Source organism: Equus caballus, chromosome 6 (assembly GCF_041296265.1).
Source record: "Equus caballus isolate H_3958 breed thoroughbred chromosome 6, TB-T2T, whole genome shotgun sequence".
NCBI classification, from domain to species: domain Eukaryota; kingdom Metazoa; phylum Chordata; class Mammalia; order Perissodactyla; family Equidae; genus Equus; species Equus caballus.
Window position 1 is genome coordinate 63,190,561 of NC_091689.1, and position 14,558 is coordinate 63,205,118.

Genomic DNA, 14,558 nt, shown 5'->3' on the forward strand with positions numbered 1-14,558 from the left:
CTTCCTGGTTTCTTTCTTTACGGATTCCATAGCACCTTTGTTTCTCTCTGTTCCTCCCCCTCCCTCTCTCTCTCTTTCTCTCTTGGTGGCCATTAACTATACTGACAGTTTGACAGGCTGAAATAAGGAAATAAAACACTTAAACATTGTTTCCTGATGTATGCATTCATCTCTTCTGCCAAACACAGATATTGAGGAGATACTTCACTCCTCCTGTCAGCTCACTAAATTACACCCCAGCTCACAGGCAACACCGAGCTCAGGTCTCTCAATCTCAGTGCAGCTCAGATCCTTCCAGAAGAATCTGCAAGGGCTTCACTCATTTTGCCAAAATCCCTTCTTTATCATTTTTAATACTGAATCTTCTTAAGCTGTGGGTTGGATTTCTGTATGAGAGCTGATTATTTCCCTACTTTTTAAAAGCTGTCAGAATTCAGTTTTATTTTTTTAGAGTTTCTGAGTGCTCTGAATTAAGCAATGGCAAATGCATGCTAACTAAAGCACTGGTTAAACCACCGTCTTTCTCATAACCAGTGAAGAGTTTTGACTTTTTAAAGGTAGACATTAACCAGCCTAAACCTCGAGTCTCTTGACGTATCCAGTGATAGACAGAAAAAAGGTTGGTCATGACACCTCAAAATGTACCAGAACACAAATAATAGATGCTTCTTCCTTCATTATTTGCATGTGGCAACTATAGTCTGAGTTCTGTATAGCAAACTTTGGAAGTCTTACAAATAATTAATTTCTTCCAGAGGAGATTGCTGCGGATTAAATTTTGAGAGAATAGTAGGTGGCAGGGAGAGGGGAAAGGAGGGATAATGATTTATAGTTGGTTATCTTCCTTTAATCACCACTAATATGAAGGAGAAATTTCAAAGTGAAATATTTAAGAATTTAAAACAAAAAGCTAATGGAACTAAACCTCTTAGGACTTTTTCTTTGCTTCATTCCCTGAACAGCATTTACTTAGTGCCTACTATATGCAGTGCATAAGTGTATGCTCTCTGAAAGATGCTAAGGAGAATCCCACCTGTATCCTGCCTGGCTCCTAAGGAAGCTGCAGTCTAGAAGAGATGCCACAATCATAAGGAACAGGAGCACAAAGTGGAAATTATTCCCAAATGGAAATACAGTTAAAATGCTATGGAAATTCAAAGAAGGAAGGAATATCCTTACCCCACCATCCACCACTGAAAATTCACAACTCAGTTTGGGTAAAAGACCAAAAATTTTCTCCATTTATAAGACTTACACATTTCCTTGTAATTACCTGTTTTATGTTATGTACTTTCTCTACCGGGTGGTAAAATCTGTGAGGCCCTGTGCCTTATCTACTTTGTTGATGACTATCTTTTCAAGAAACAGTGGGTGGCATGTAATATGCACCCAGTACATATTTGTTGAATGGATGAGTGAGTTATCTCATGATAATAAATAGTAACTGAACCTGAATCGCCAGAGGATGGTTTTCTGAGTTTCCTATTCATGTAATTCCCTATCTCATTGAAGATCACCAATGAAACCAACGGGAGATTTGTGTAAAACTGCTGGACACTCCAATGACCAGAGATACTATAGTTAATTAACCCAATTGCCAAAACACAGCCATGACCAAATGACCATTTAGTATTGAGGGTCCCCTTTTTACCCATAAGGAACCTCTTTGGCAATCTGATAATCACTAGAGATTACATGATTAATCACAAAGGTGACACACAGGAAAACTCTCTGCAGAGTTTCTCCTCTTTTGCTTCCCATCTTTCCCAATGAATAATACTTTCTAAGCTGCCAAAAAAAAAATGTCCTCGCACCATCCTCCAAGAATGGTAATGTAGCTATCGCTAATACAAATTATCGATAGAAGTGAAAGGTTACTACAGGAAAGATTTTAATGGTTCAACCAGATGAGATTAAATTTCTTTACAATAAACTAGTATCCAAATCAGTTTGCTTTGTTAAATGTCATCTGAAATAATTTTAGCTACTATTTATTAAGCATTTATTTACAGGCTCTTGGCATGGTGTCTACATGAATGTTTCTTCACTAAAGTTTCATGATTACCTAATAAAAGAGAAATCTGTAGTCCTCTGTCACAGTTAAAGAAACAGAGGCAAAGAAAGATTGTCCTGCAAGTTGAGGAGCCCACGTCCACCGCGGTCTGAAACCCCAAACCATTTCCATTCCAACTATTCTGCACTCAGCAACCATTATAGAATGCAGTGCTTATGTTTACTTTGACCTAAAATTCTCAAACATTTCACAAGGAAATTCTTTTTAGTAGTGGTCATAAATTTAAACGAAGCTCTTTCAAGTCATGTAACATGCAAGATAGAAACTTCGTTACCTGACTTGAAAAATATATCTATTATAACATAACATTTGCTATCTCATGAAAAAAGTCTTAAACAAGCTATCTGATTCAAAATACCGCTTTGATTCTGGGATGGAGGATTATGCATGAGGCTAGGGCTGGATGAAGCCCTGAGATTTGGGTCTTGCTGGGGTTTGGTGGGTAAGTTAAGATGCAAGGAGCAGGAGAGTTTTGACTAATTTCTCCTACATGCCTCTCATTCTCACTTTCTGCCGTTGTTTTCTTAAATATCTTGGCAACACATTACCTTTTAAAAGTTGAAAAGGGCACTTTTGGAGAAAACTTGTCTTGTTTCCCCTTCGTCATACATTTGGGGTCAGATATGAATAATTCTGACACCTAAAACTGCACTCTTTCTACTACAACATATTGCCTTCTGATAGTTTCTTCTGGATTTAAGAAGCCAAGAGAAATCCTCCTTTTGCCATGCTCCCAGATCCTTCTCTAAATTTAATTAATATATATTTTATCAAGCGATAGGAAGAAAGCTACCATTTTTTTCCTCAGCCTCTAAGACACCAAAATGATTCTCTGCATATCCTACCCTTGACCAAAAAAGACATCTGAATAGCACTGAAACAAAAAGTATCTCTTTTCACCACACTTACATCTTTCCCCAATTCTATTTTTAAAATAGAATTTTCACTCATAATAACACTAGATCTTTACCTTAGAATATGGAAAAATGAAAGTAATAGGGAGAAAAATGGAAAGAGCTAGTAGAATTGTATAGAGTCAAGAAAAGGAAAGAAGGAAGAAAAGAATAGGAGAGAAGGAGGAAGAATGGAAGATGTTGAAAAAAATAAGGGAAGCAGACAGGATCTTTTTGTTTTGTCCATGCCCTTGGGTAAAGTTAGAGGCTTGCTTTAAGACAGAATTGCCTCTCTCAGTACTCAGTGATGTTTTATTTCTATATAACTTCCCTCTCAAATAAGTTAATTACAGAGGCAATTAGTCTAGCTACACACAGGATGTCACTATTCCCTTATATAAACAGAAATAGTATGTATGTTTCAGGCAGAGAGAAATATCTCTATTAACCAAGTATCAAAATGCCTTAGAATTCTGTGCTGTGAGATGCTATTTTGCCCAGTTTGGGCTAAATTTCATTGTTTTCATCATCCTTATTCACTGAATAGTCTTTATTTTTTATTTATTATTATTATGGAAGTTCTCTATGTGAAGTAGGATGGTCTGCTCAAATCAGAATAAAAAATCCAGAAAGAAGAGGGATGGAGGCACAGGGTAAGTACCCAGGAATAAGTAAGGCCTTATTAGCAAGGCAAATAGATGGGGAAAAGGTAGCTGGAACTGAAACAGTTAATTCTATCTTAGTTTAAACAAATGTTCTGACCTACGCAGCCTCCTAGGTTTTATGTGCCACTACTTTATTTTACATATTCAGAGTTGGGAAATTAGTGACTCCTGTAGTTCTGAGAAACAAAGGGTTCATCGCACAAGAGGTTTTTAGAGCGAGCTTTTTTCTAAGAATTGGATATTTGCAGCTGTAGCTCTGGACAGCACGATCCAGTCTTGGTGATTCACACGGTAGTCGCAGGAAAAGTTGATAAATCACTAATAATGGCATCCATTTTAGCCTGAAACTCCTAACTACTGATTATTGCTTGTATATTTATCAAAACCAAAAGATAAAGTGCTCCTCAAAAGAATAAATTGCTGTATCTGCTCCTAAATACATATTCATAGAGGGCACTCTGTCCTTCTTGATGGGGCTAGCCAGGATGACAAAACTGCAAGACACTGATGACACACTAACGTCTACGGTTCATTAGCTCGCTTATTTACTGTGGTAACAGTGAAAGCGAGGCCTTGGGGTCAGATCCTCATAGTAACCAATGCCTTCCTTTCTCTTCCATGGCCAAAGACTATTTTACCAGTTTTAACTGGCTGTCTCAAACAAGGTTTGCCATTGGTCACAGTAGAGTCTGAGAGAGAGACACGGTGACCACCAGTACAAGAACAAGAACTCGAATTCTATTTCCTACTAAATGATGGCCCTACTGCTTTCTTTTCACATATGAAGCACTGCCTATTACTTACAAATCAGCCAAGTAGTGTGTGTGCTTCAGCCCTGGGGTCACTCTGCCTGGGTTTGAGTCCTAGCTCCACTTCTTACTAGCTGTTGAGTCAGAGTGACTTACTCAGTTTCTCTCTCTCTCTCAATTCCCTCAGCTGAAAAATGGGTATAATAATAGTAGCTGCTTCATGAGGTACTTAGGAAGCTTAAATTAGACAAGAATAATACCTGGTCCAAAGAAAGTCTTCAGTAAACGATAGTTACTATAAGTATTCTGTAGTGAATGAAAAGCGATGGGGCTTTTTCTGATTTTACGTGTGTGTGTGTGTGTGTATATTTAAATCAGGAGGTCATGCATTTAAATTTAACCTCCTGTAAGAAAAAGCAGAATTTTAAACGGTGGTTCAAATTCTCCAGGCTAAGTGAACTGAGGTTTGTGAAGCCCGCTATCAACGCTAGAATCCTCCCACAGTCTAGTCTGGTACAGCAGTCTCTCTGGAATTTCAATCCAGGCTTACCTGAGCGTATAGCAGCAGCAACGGAGAAACAGGCTTGCTCCTTCTACAAAGAATCCAAAGCCACTGCTGATGAGACAGGGATGGGCAGGGAATGGAGTGATCTCCCTGCCAGAAGACGAACAGTACCACTGAGAACTTCTTAAATAACTTTTTTGTAAAAGATGATTGGCTTTCTTGCTTCTCGTTGACCTTTTTGCCCTATTTCCTCCAGGGAGCTTGCTAGTGGGTGGGTAAGTCAGCTTTACAGCTAAGGCAGCTAGGCAAATAAGTTGTTTTGACTATAGTACCTACAAATATAGAGATATGTGCATATGTATATTCTTTCCCAAGCATGCACCAGGAAAGCTCCAGAAAGTATATGACAGAAGCATAAAGGAGCACATTAGGACGCTTCCTTCAACGGAACAGCCAAATAAACAATGTTTGCTATTACAGGTCTCACACACACACACAGTGGTTTCAGTCTCATAATTTTTCACTTGGGGATTGCCTGATGAGATCGAGTCCTTTTATGCAGGTCAGGAACCTCTAGGTTTTAAAATGACTGATCTTGTATTTTCAGTCACCGATAACAGCTGGTTTGGACCGACTTCATGGGTAACCAGATCAATTGTGTAGACATTAATACTTAAGAGGCCATGGGGGAAGGAAATCAACTGAAACAGCCTATGAAATGGACTATAAAATCACTATCAGAATAGACACGATAAACACAATAGAATTCTTCACAGCTCAGTTCTTCTTTACACAAATTGCAGAGAACAATTCAAATCAGCCCTGATGCTAGGACTGTGTGAGCAGGTAAGGAGTCAACAACAGGTGTAGCAAAAGATTGCTATTAATCTGGCTGGTCAGTTACATGGGTTTTACTCCTTCCCCTTTAACTCAATATTTTAGATGAGTTTGGTATTTAACAATTACTTGGATCTAAAATGACCAATTATTCAGAGATTTTTTTTCATACTTGTTAGGATCTCAGAAAGAAAATCACAGGAGGTTATCATGGTAAAAAAATGAGGGCTCTTAGGATAACAGCATTATATAATAAAATGTCCTGATCTACCAATAGAATCAAGTGATTTGCAAAACTTCTGTTCTTCTAACACTTCATTCACAGAAATGCAAAAAAAAAAAGAAGAATTACATATTATTATTTCTATGACACTCTGAAAATAATATATATTTATTGATATGGAATATATATATACACACATAATTACAGAGCTGTTAGTCTATTTTTACCTTTCTCTTTATTTAATATTATTTAAATAATGAAAATGTACCTGTGAAGAGGTATCTAACTAAATTTTGCCAAATTGGTTTTACCAGTGCTTTTCTCTTGTTCACTCTGCTTTTTCCCCTTTTCTCTCACTTGACTCTTGACCTTATTGGGCAAAAAATAATAATAATTTAGATTCATCTTCTTGCTGCATACAGTTTCAGTTTCGCCTCTCGCTCTTCCTTCTTTCTGCCATCACCCCTGGAAGAAAGCCAGCAGCCGCGCTGGCGAGTTGCCAGGGTGTCCTGTTCTTGTGCAATTTGAGTGCCTCTGTGTATATCTTCACTAGGCTTACCGAAGTCACCATTTACAATATTGAGTAGAAGGAGCAGGTTGGAATAGTCAGCATTTATAAGTCAACTGGTTACACGATACAAAAATATATAGCCAACTTCAGAATTTATAGCAATAACATTTATGTATCGTGTTACTCCTAGAACTATCCAATTTATAAAGTGCCTATTGTGTATACATAAGGAATAATCATAAATCATTTACATTAAACAGTGTCAAGTAGCAAAACACAACTTTCTCCCTAAATTCTGCACAGTGAGATTAATGAGGTTTTTGAAAGGAAGCACACTAAAAAAAAAATCAACTCTGATTCATCCTAGGTGGATAACATATCCATATAAAGGAGCAGGTGTCTGTAGCATGATTTAGAATACCTATGGAACATCTCTGGAAAATATTAACTTTCTCTGAAGTAGACAACTGTCCACAAAAGGAGCTGGGAATGTGGCAAAAAACCAAGTCTGTCACCAACCTCAGGCTTCCTTTTATTTTCTTCTCAGTAAAGAGTGGATTTACAACAAATAAACAGAGAAAACTTGCAGCCCTATTTGACTAGTTGTCTGACATGTTTTCATCTACAAGCACTTTTAGAAAACCTGGGCAAGATTATGTAGATTACCTGCTTTGTCTCTTTGACTCCTAGTTGGAGAAGAATCGCACTCAGTGACCACCGTTACCAAGAGCCCTAAAGTGGAACTCAAGTGTGTCTGTGGATTTTCTCTCCTGTTTACTTTGCAGTCCGTCCCCTATTCAGAAAGGCAGCTGTCTTTAAAAGTCTACGCTTTGAGGTCTTGGACTAAACTCATTTCTACTCCCTAAAAAGCCCCTAATAATAATAGGGAAGGTTTCGACAGTTCACATCTGTAAAAGCACTTAATCTTATCTGAAGCTCACACCTACACAGCTGAATTGCAGATCATATGAGAAAAATACAGCTTGGATTTTTCTTCCAATATTTTGGTCCTCTATCTTCTGTCTTTAGAAAGGATTACAGAAGTGATATGCTCTTCCTGCCTTAACTCACAGCCTTAAAAATATTCATTGATTTCTTTTAGCCAAAATGTAAGAATCACATTTTTCTTATATATAAAAACAGGTTTGTTCTTTAAAAAACTCACATCGCCTTCAAATTCTATGACTACTATTATTATGTAGAGTAGCAATTCCCTATCTTGGTAAAAACTAAAATTGAATCTGAAAAACGGAAAGAAATGTATAGCAAGAAAATCTGTAAACCAGTATTCACTGAAGAACTATACGCTGCTTCCTAGTCACAGATAATTGACACTGTGTAAAGACAGGTTGGAATCTAGAAATCAAAACAAAAGCCATACACACACACAGTGATAACAGATCCATGAATTTCTCAATTGAAGCGAGAACTTGTGGTAAATGGAGGTTTGGAGGAGAAGCTTTTTTTTTCTTGATGAGGAAGATTGGCCCTGAGCTAACATCTGTTGCCAATCTTCCTCTTTTTGCTTGAGGAAGGTTCACCCTGAGCTAACATCCATGCCAATCTTCCTCTGTTTTTCGTATGTGGGATGCTGCTACAGCATGGCTTGATGAGCAGTGTGTAGGTCCACACCTGGTATCCAGACCTGTGAACCCTTGGCCACTGAAGCAGAGGCTGCGAACTTCAGCACTACACCAGTGGGCCGACTCCTGGGGAGAAGTTTTTTTAAAAAATAACGTGTTAATCTAGAAAGTCATTTATACAATGGCTTTTGTAGAAATATTCTGAAAGCTGGGCATCCTCCAAAATAGCTGTATTTCAGTGGTATTAATTGGTAGGGAAAAAATATGATGGACTTCTTTACAACAGAGAGTATTAAACTTAAGAAGCAGTGACAACTTACTTTAGTCATAAATAGAAGACTTTGGTTAAAAAGCTTACCCATTCATGAGGAACAGTGTGAATTTCAGAAGGCTTTTGTTTGTGTGAAGAAAGACAAGGTGACACAGTGAATCTCTCAATTTAACATGTTTATTCTCTAAAAATATCTGGTAACCACGAAATTCTTTCCCATTTTTGAGTGGCATTTTGATTCACTTAAGAAGAAAAACTCTTGTACTCAGTGAAGGAACTTAAAATTCCAGGCTAACTCCTTCATCTTGTCAATAAACTGAGACATCTATGTAAAAATAAAGTGTAATTATGACTGCTATCTCGGCGATTGCTACTTAAGTCTTCACATTGTTAAAAGGTTTTCCTCCCAAAATTAATGAAAAATACACAATTGCTATGCAGAAATTTATAAAGTATCCATATTTTCTTATGATTGACCTATGTTTTCCACCAACTCTCTCTAGATTTCTCAATTAAAAATAATTTTTAAGAAAATAACTGACTTCACCAACATGTTCCAAAATAAAATATGGTTAAAAAGAAAAAGAAACTCAGCAAATCAACAGGCAGTTTAGGCCAATTCTCAAAAAAGATTTCCTTTTCCAAGACATGATTAGTACCTTATTTTTTTTCTTTTGGTGAGGAAGATCAGCCCTGAGCTAACATCTGTTGCCAATCTTCCTCTTTTTGCTTGAGGAAGATTCACCCTGAGCTAACATCCATGCCAATCTTCCTCTATTTTGTATGTGGGATGCTGCCACAGCATGGCTTGATGAGCGGTGTGTAGATCTGTGCCCAGGATCCAAACCTGCAAACCTGAGACCGCCGAAGCAGAGCATGCAATTTCAACCACCTCAGTACTGGCTGGTCCCAATTAATACTTCTTTAACTGAACTGACTACATTGAAGGGATTTAGAATATATATAAACACGGGCTCCCATAGCAATAAAAGTCGTAGAACACCAACAATGAAAAATGACTTCTTTTTTTCCTAATGGAAGTTTTCTAATGTTGTCAGTATAAACTTCTCATCCTGAATAAAAGATTCTGCCTCTTTTCCTTACACAAAATAATAGTTAAAGAAACATCTTCAGGATGAACCACTCATTTCCACTTTAGCTAACAAGAAAATATAACTTCTTTTTCATTCTTATTTTGATATTATCATTTAAACAACTAGTTAAGGATGATAACTCATTTTGTTTTTTATTCAGGAAATAACCCCAGTAGCAACTCATTTCCCTAGATGACATGGAAATCAATGTTGCTTTTCGTTTGTTCTAGAAGGCATTGATTCGATTTCACTTTTAGAGTTTCTTAACCCAGAATCCATGGATTGCTGGGAAATCTACAGGTTTCTGGAATTATATGCCAAATTTCATGTGTATGTACCTATTTTGATTTTTCTGGCAGCAAACCATTCTTTTTTGCTACATAGCATCCATGCACCCTCCTTATGTTAACAGTGCCCCGTTTGCCTCTGGGATACAATCCTAATGCCTAGTCTATGAAAAATGACGAAGTTGGCTCTATCTCCTGCTCCAAGAGAGGTCATACACAGGATTAGTGTATGATCTAATCAAAACGAATTAGCACAAAGATACTTTTTATAGGCTTCTGGGAAACAGACTGTCTTTTTCCTGTTTGATCTGAAGCCTGAGAGGATGTTATAGTTGAAACAATGCTACTGCCACCATCTTGCTTCCAAATGAAGCCAAACACTGAAGCTGTATTAGTGGAAGCTGAGAGATGGACAGAAATTGAGTCCCGCTTCCATTATTTTAATCCAGAAGTTAGTTCTGTGCCCAGACTTTCCATATTTCAATAAATAAGTAACACACATATACAGGCACACACATTGCACATTCATACCACACTCCACAACATTTGCATAGCTGCCTCCTACTTCCTCAGCTTTACTGCTACTGACTTTCTCTGACCTTTCCTATCTAATATAAATCTCGCTTTCTTTATTTCTGTCCATCCTACCTGTCTTTAATCTCATCATGTATGGTCAAAATCATATGCCATATGCTATTTCTTAATTTGGTACACAGAAATTTGGTCAGATTCAGTCCTTTTCAGGCAAAGTTTACACAGTGCAGGATTATTTTTACAGTTGAGGGGGAGGAGGAGAAAGTGAGGGAAGGATGAAAGGAGAGACAGAGGGAAGACGACAGACTTTAAAAACTGAAGATCCAGGGGCCGGCCCATGGCCGAGTGGTTAAGAGTTGTGTGCGCTCCACTTCCGCAGCCCAGGTTCACGGGTTAAGATCTGGGTATGGACCTACTCCACTCATCAGCCCTGCTGTGGAGGCATCCCACATACAAAGAAGAGGAAGATTGGCACAGACGTTAGCTCAAGGCTGATCTTTCTCAACCAAGAAAAAAAAAGAGGAAGACTGGCAACAGATGTTAGCTCAGGGTGAATCTTCCTCAACAAAAAAACAAAAAAATGAAGATTCAAATAGAGAGCTATGTAGTAAACTTCATCAACGGTGGAACCAATTGAGATTTTGATTAGACACATACAAGAAAACATGTTTTAGTTAAGCAAATATCTTTAGCATAGATAGGAAGAAAGGATTTTTATGCATTTTAATCTCCTTTCCAACCAAAGTTAGCTGACATAATTATGGGGCCCCTACAAGTAACTGCTGGGGCTTAGAATCACTTGTCATTTCCTTTGAACTGGCTCTATAAATGCCAAGACTGAGTATTTTAGATTAAATGAATAGATTAATAAACATCTTTGGAATATCCATCATCAAGGTTGATTTATGTTCTATTGTCGGCAGTAATTCAAGAAAATGCCATGCTATTCAAAAAATATTGCATGTCGTTCTCACCACTTTGCCAATGTTATGACACCATGTAAGTATGACGATACCTATATCCTTTTGCCATACTAACTATACACAAAAGCCGATAGATACAAAACCACTTTAAGTTTACACGGGCATCAGCACTAGAACCACTCATATTTATAACTCTGATGAATGGCCTTTCATTTGTAAATTTATGGCATATCCATAATTTCTTTAGGGAACCAAGAGGTTCATTCAAAAAATTGCCACAACATTTATCTATGCAAAGATGATGGATATGGTTTATGAAATTAAATGCTTTTAAAAATTAAAATCATATTGCCAAGGCAAAGGACATCCTCTTTCTTGGTTTGCTCACATTTTAAAATGATCACAACTATACCCTCAGCAGTTATAATGTTTAATCTAGATAGCATGTTAATACACTTATTAAATAGGTCCAAATATATTGCTATTAGGGCTATTTACCATCAGTATAAACTACTGGACATCAAGTTCACTTAAATTTATTATTTTATTCTCTAATTCTATTCTATATCATGCTATAAAATATATAAAGTATCATTAGAATGTAATACTTCGTATTTATATTTACTGCATTTATATTTAATTCTTCAGGGATACTCCCAACATGGTTTATTGTAAGCACAGACTATTATAAACAATAACCTAAATAAAATTACTTAAATAAAATACATATTTGCCAAAAATTAACATTAACTAAACAAGGAGTCCTATTTTATCTCAATATAGACTTTGCTCAGTTGGAGAAATCAATGAAGTAGGAGAGGATGAAAGGTAACAATGATCACTAAAGTAACCAATAAAAAGTAGAGTAGTCAATGTTGTAAGTGTGAAGAAGAAACATACATTGTTGCTATGTGTGACGTGTTAGCAATCCTATTCTCCCTTCATTTGTCATCATTTACTATTGTAAGTAGGAAATATACACAAATCTCAGTGCTTTGGTTTTTTTCTGGAGTTGTTTAACTTTTTAAAAACATCTATCCTAGGGGCCAGCCTAGTGGCACAGTGGTTAAGTTCATGCACTCCGCTTCAGTGGCCTGGGGTGCACAGGTTCAGGTCCCAGGTGCAGACCTACACACTGCTCATCAAGCCATGCTTTAGCAGCATCCCACACAACAAAAATAGAGGAAGATTGGCATGGATGTTAGCTCAGGGTGAATCTTCCTCAAGCAAAAAGAGGAAGATTGGCAACAGCTGTTAGCTCAGGGCCAATCTTCCTCAAACACACACACAAAAACTCTCCTAATACAGAATCTATAATAGGTTGAACCTGAGTTTAATTATTTGATTTGGGCATATGAACAACAATCTCCAAATCAGCAATTTTCTTTAGCATTAGCTAATCTAGTCAAAAAAAAATTGTTCCAAATGCTTGCAACATTAATATACAAAATATTTCTTATGTATTTAGCTTTCTCTATTTTGCTTAAAACAAACAATCTTAAAAATAATAAACACTTTACATACCCCAATGGATCGCTAGCTCCTCGTGGGCAGGAACATATTTATCATCATCTTTGGGTCACCAGTGGCCAGCACAGCACCTGAGATATAATGCACACCCCATAAATGTGTTTAAATTAATTAGATGATACAGCACCAACCAGAATCTATTTGGAAGGTACGAATTCAATGAAACAACCATTGTACATATCAACCATCAATCTGCTTCCTCTGTGCCCTACATTATTAAAGTAGCAGTGCACTTTTTTATACCTTTCAATGACAACTTTATTCTAAAAACTCAATTCTCAAGAATAATGGCCTCTAAATGCTTATGACATTATATATTCTTATTGTCTTTAGGTTTTGGTGGAGGCCGTGGAGTGACGTGTTCTCTAACATAATCTCGAAGCATCTGCAGTGAGATTGGGGGTCACTTGACAGGCGTCTCTCCCAGGAGTCTTCGTGGAGCATGCGACTACAAAGGCTCCCTGCCTCACTACCTTTTGACTCACTTACTACAATGTTGCTATACTATTATTTATAAAACATAAATCTTATCAAGTTGTACTCCTGCTCAAAATGACCAACTTTAACAGCCTTCAAGAAAAAGTCAGTCATTCGGTGATGCAATAAATATTTAAGTGTATACAATATGCTAAGATCTACGCTAGGGAGACAAAGGTAACTATGATAGACAAGGGCCTGCTCTTCAATGAGATTTGCTCTTTCAAAAACATACTTCCCATCTTGTCCAACTACAGGACTATGATTTATCTTTAACTCCTAACTTGGGCTTCACTCCTCTGGGAATCACCTTTGATCCTCCCTGGCAAAATGAGGCACTCCTTCTCTGTGCTTCCATAAAATACCATACCCAATCATATAATAAAAGTTACCACAGTGGATGGGATTGCGCGTCTGCATCCTCCATAACTCAGGAAGTACGCGCACCTCAAATTCTTAGAGACACTAAGAGATTATGAATGGGTAGGTCCTTTTGGGAGAAGCTGAACTTGATTTGATTGAGCCAAAATTGGTTATTCCTCACAGGTTGTATGCATGTGCAAGGAACCTGAAAATTTCTGTGCTCTGTTCCATCCTCTCCCTCCCCAACACACAGACACACACACACACAAACACACACACACACACAGGCAAGCACAACACAGAGAAAGACTGGGAAAGCCCTGGGATAGTGAAACGAAGAGGGACCTCAACTTCAAGGGCATGGTAGGTCAGTAGCAGCTGTCCTGGCTCAAAATCCAGGGGGGCCAATTACATCAGCAAGAACAGAGGCCCCCACCAGTAGAGACACTATCAGAAGGCAGAAGCAGGAAGGATACAGAGGACAACCCCGAGGCCAGCATGCACAAATGTGATACTCCACATTCCCCTCCACCCCAGCCACAATGATACACAGACTCCTCAAAGATAGCTTCTTTAGTGGGGAGAGGGGCAGAGCCAGCACGAAGGTGAGGCTTGTGAGGCACCTGGGAGGGCACAAAATGAAAGGAGGCAGCCCTCTCAGGGTTGTCTAAGTGCAGGGGTGCCACCTGAGAGGGGAGCCTCCTGACATTTTACACCCACGGTACCTCTCACCCCACCCACCCTAGTCCCCAGCCTGGATGCGGAAACTGAGAAACTAACAACCAGAAAGAAATGATTTGATAGTGAAGACACTGAGTTATTTTGTGCTATTTTGGGTTCACTTTTTACTACCTTTCAATCTGCCCAGTAGAGTATGGACTCAGGAGCAAGAATACATTAGGGAAACAGCTCATTTTTCTTTGTATATTAGAGTAGAAGTGGATAAATTTTGAACCAACTAGATGTGTCAAAAATTATTACAATGTTTTATCAGATTATTTCCCTATTTAAATTACTCAAATCGCTATAAAAAAATCTT

General features: G+C 37.9%; 1 protein-coding gene across 31 annotated transcripts in view; it reads right to left on the reverse strand.

The window, feature by feature from the left end:
• SOX5 (SRY-box transcription factor 5) overlaps positions 1–14,558 on the reverse strand; it is a 949,864-nt gene that overhangs the window by 770,839 nt on the left and 164,467 nt on the right. For 26 of the 31 annotated variants that reach the window (XM_070271071.1, XM_070271064.1, XM_070271055.1 and 23 more), the window contains exon 3: positions 12,674–12,750. The gene's annotated coding sequence lies outside the window, so the exon portion shown is untranslated. Of the gene's footprint in view, positions 1–4,931; positions 5,037–12,673; positions 12,751–14,558 lie in introns of all 31 variants that reach the window. The other 5 variants (XM_070271072.1, XM_070271056.1, XM_014740657.3 and 2 more) reach the window with 1 other exon arrangement.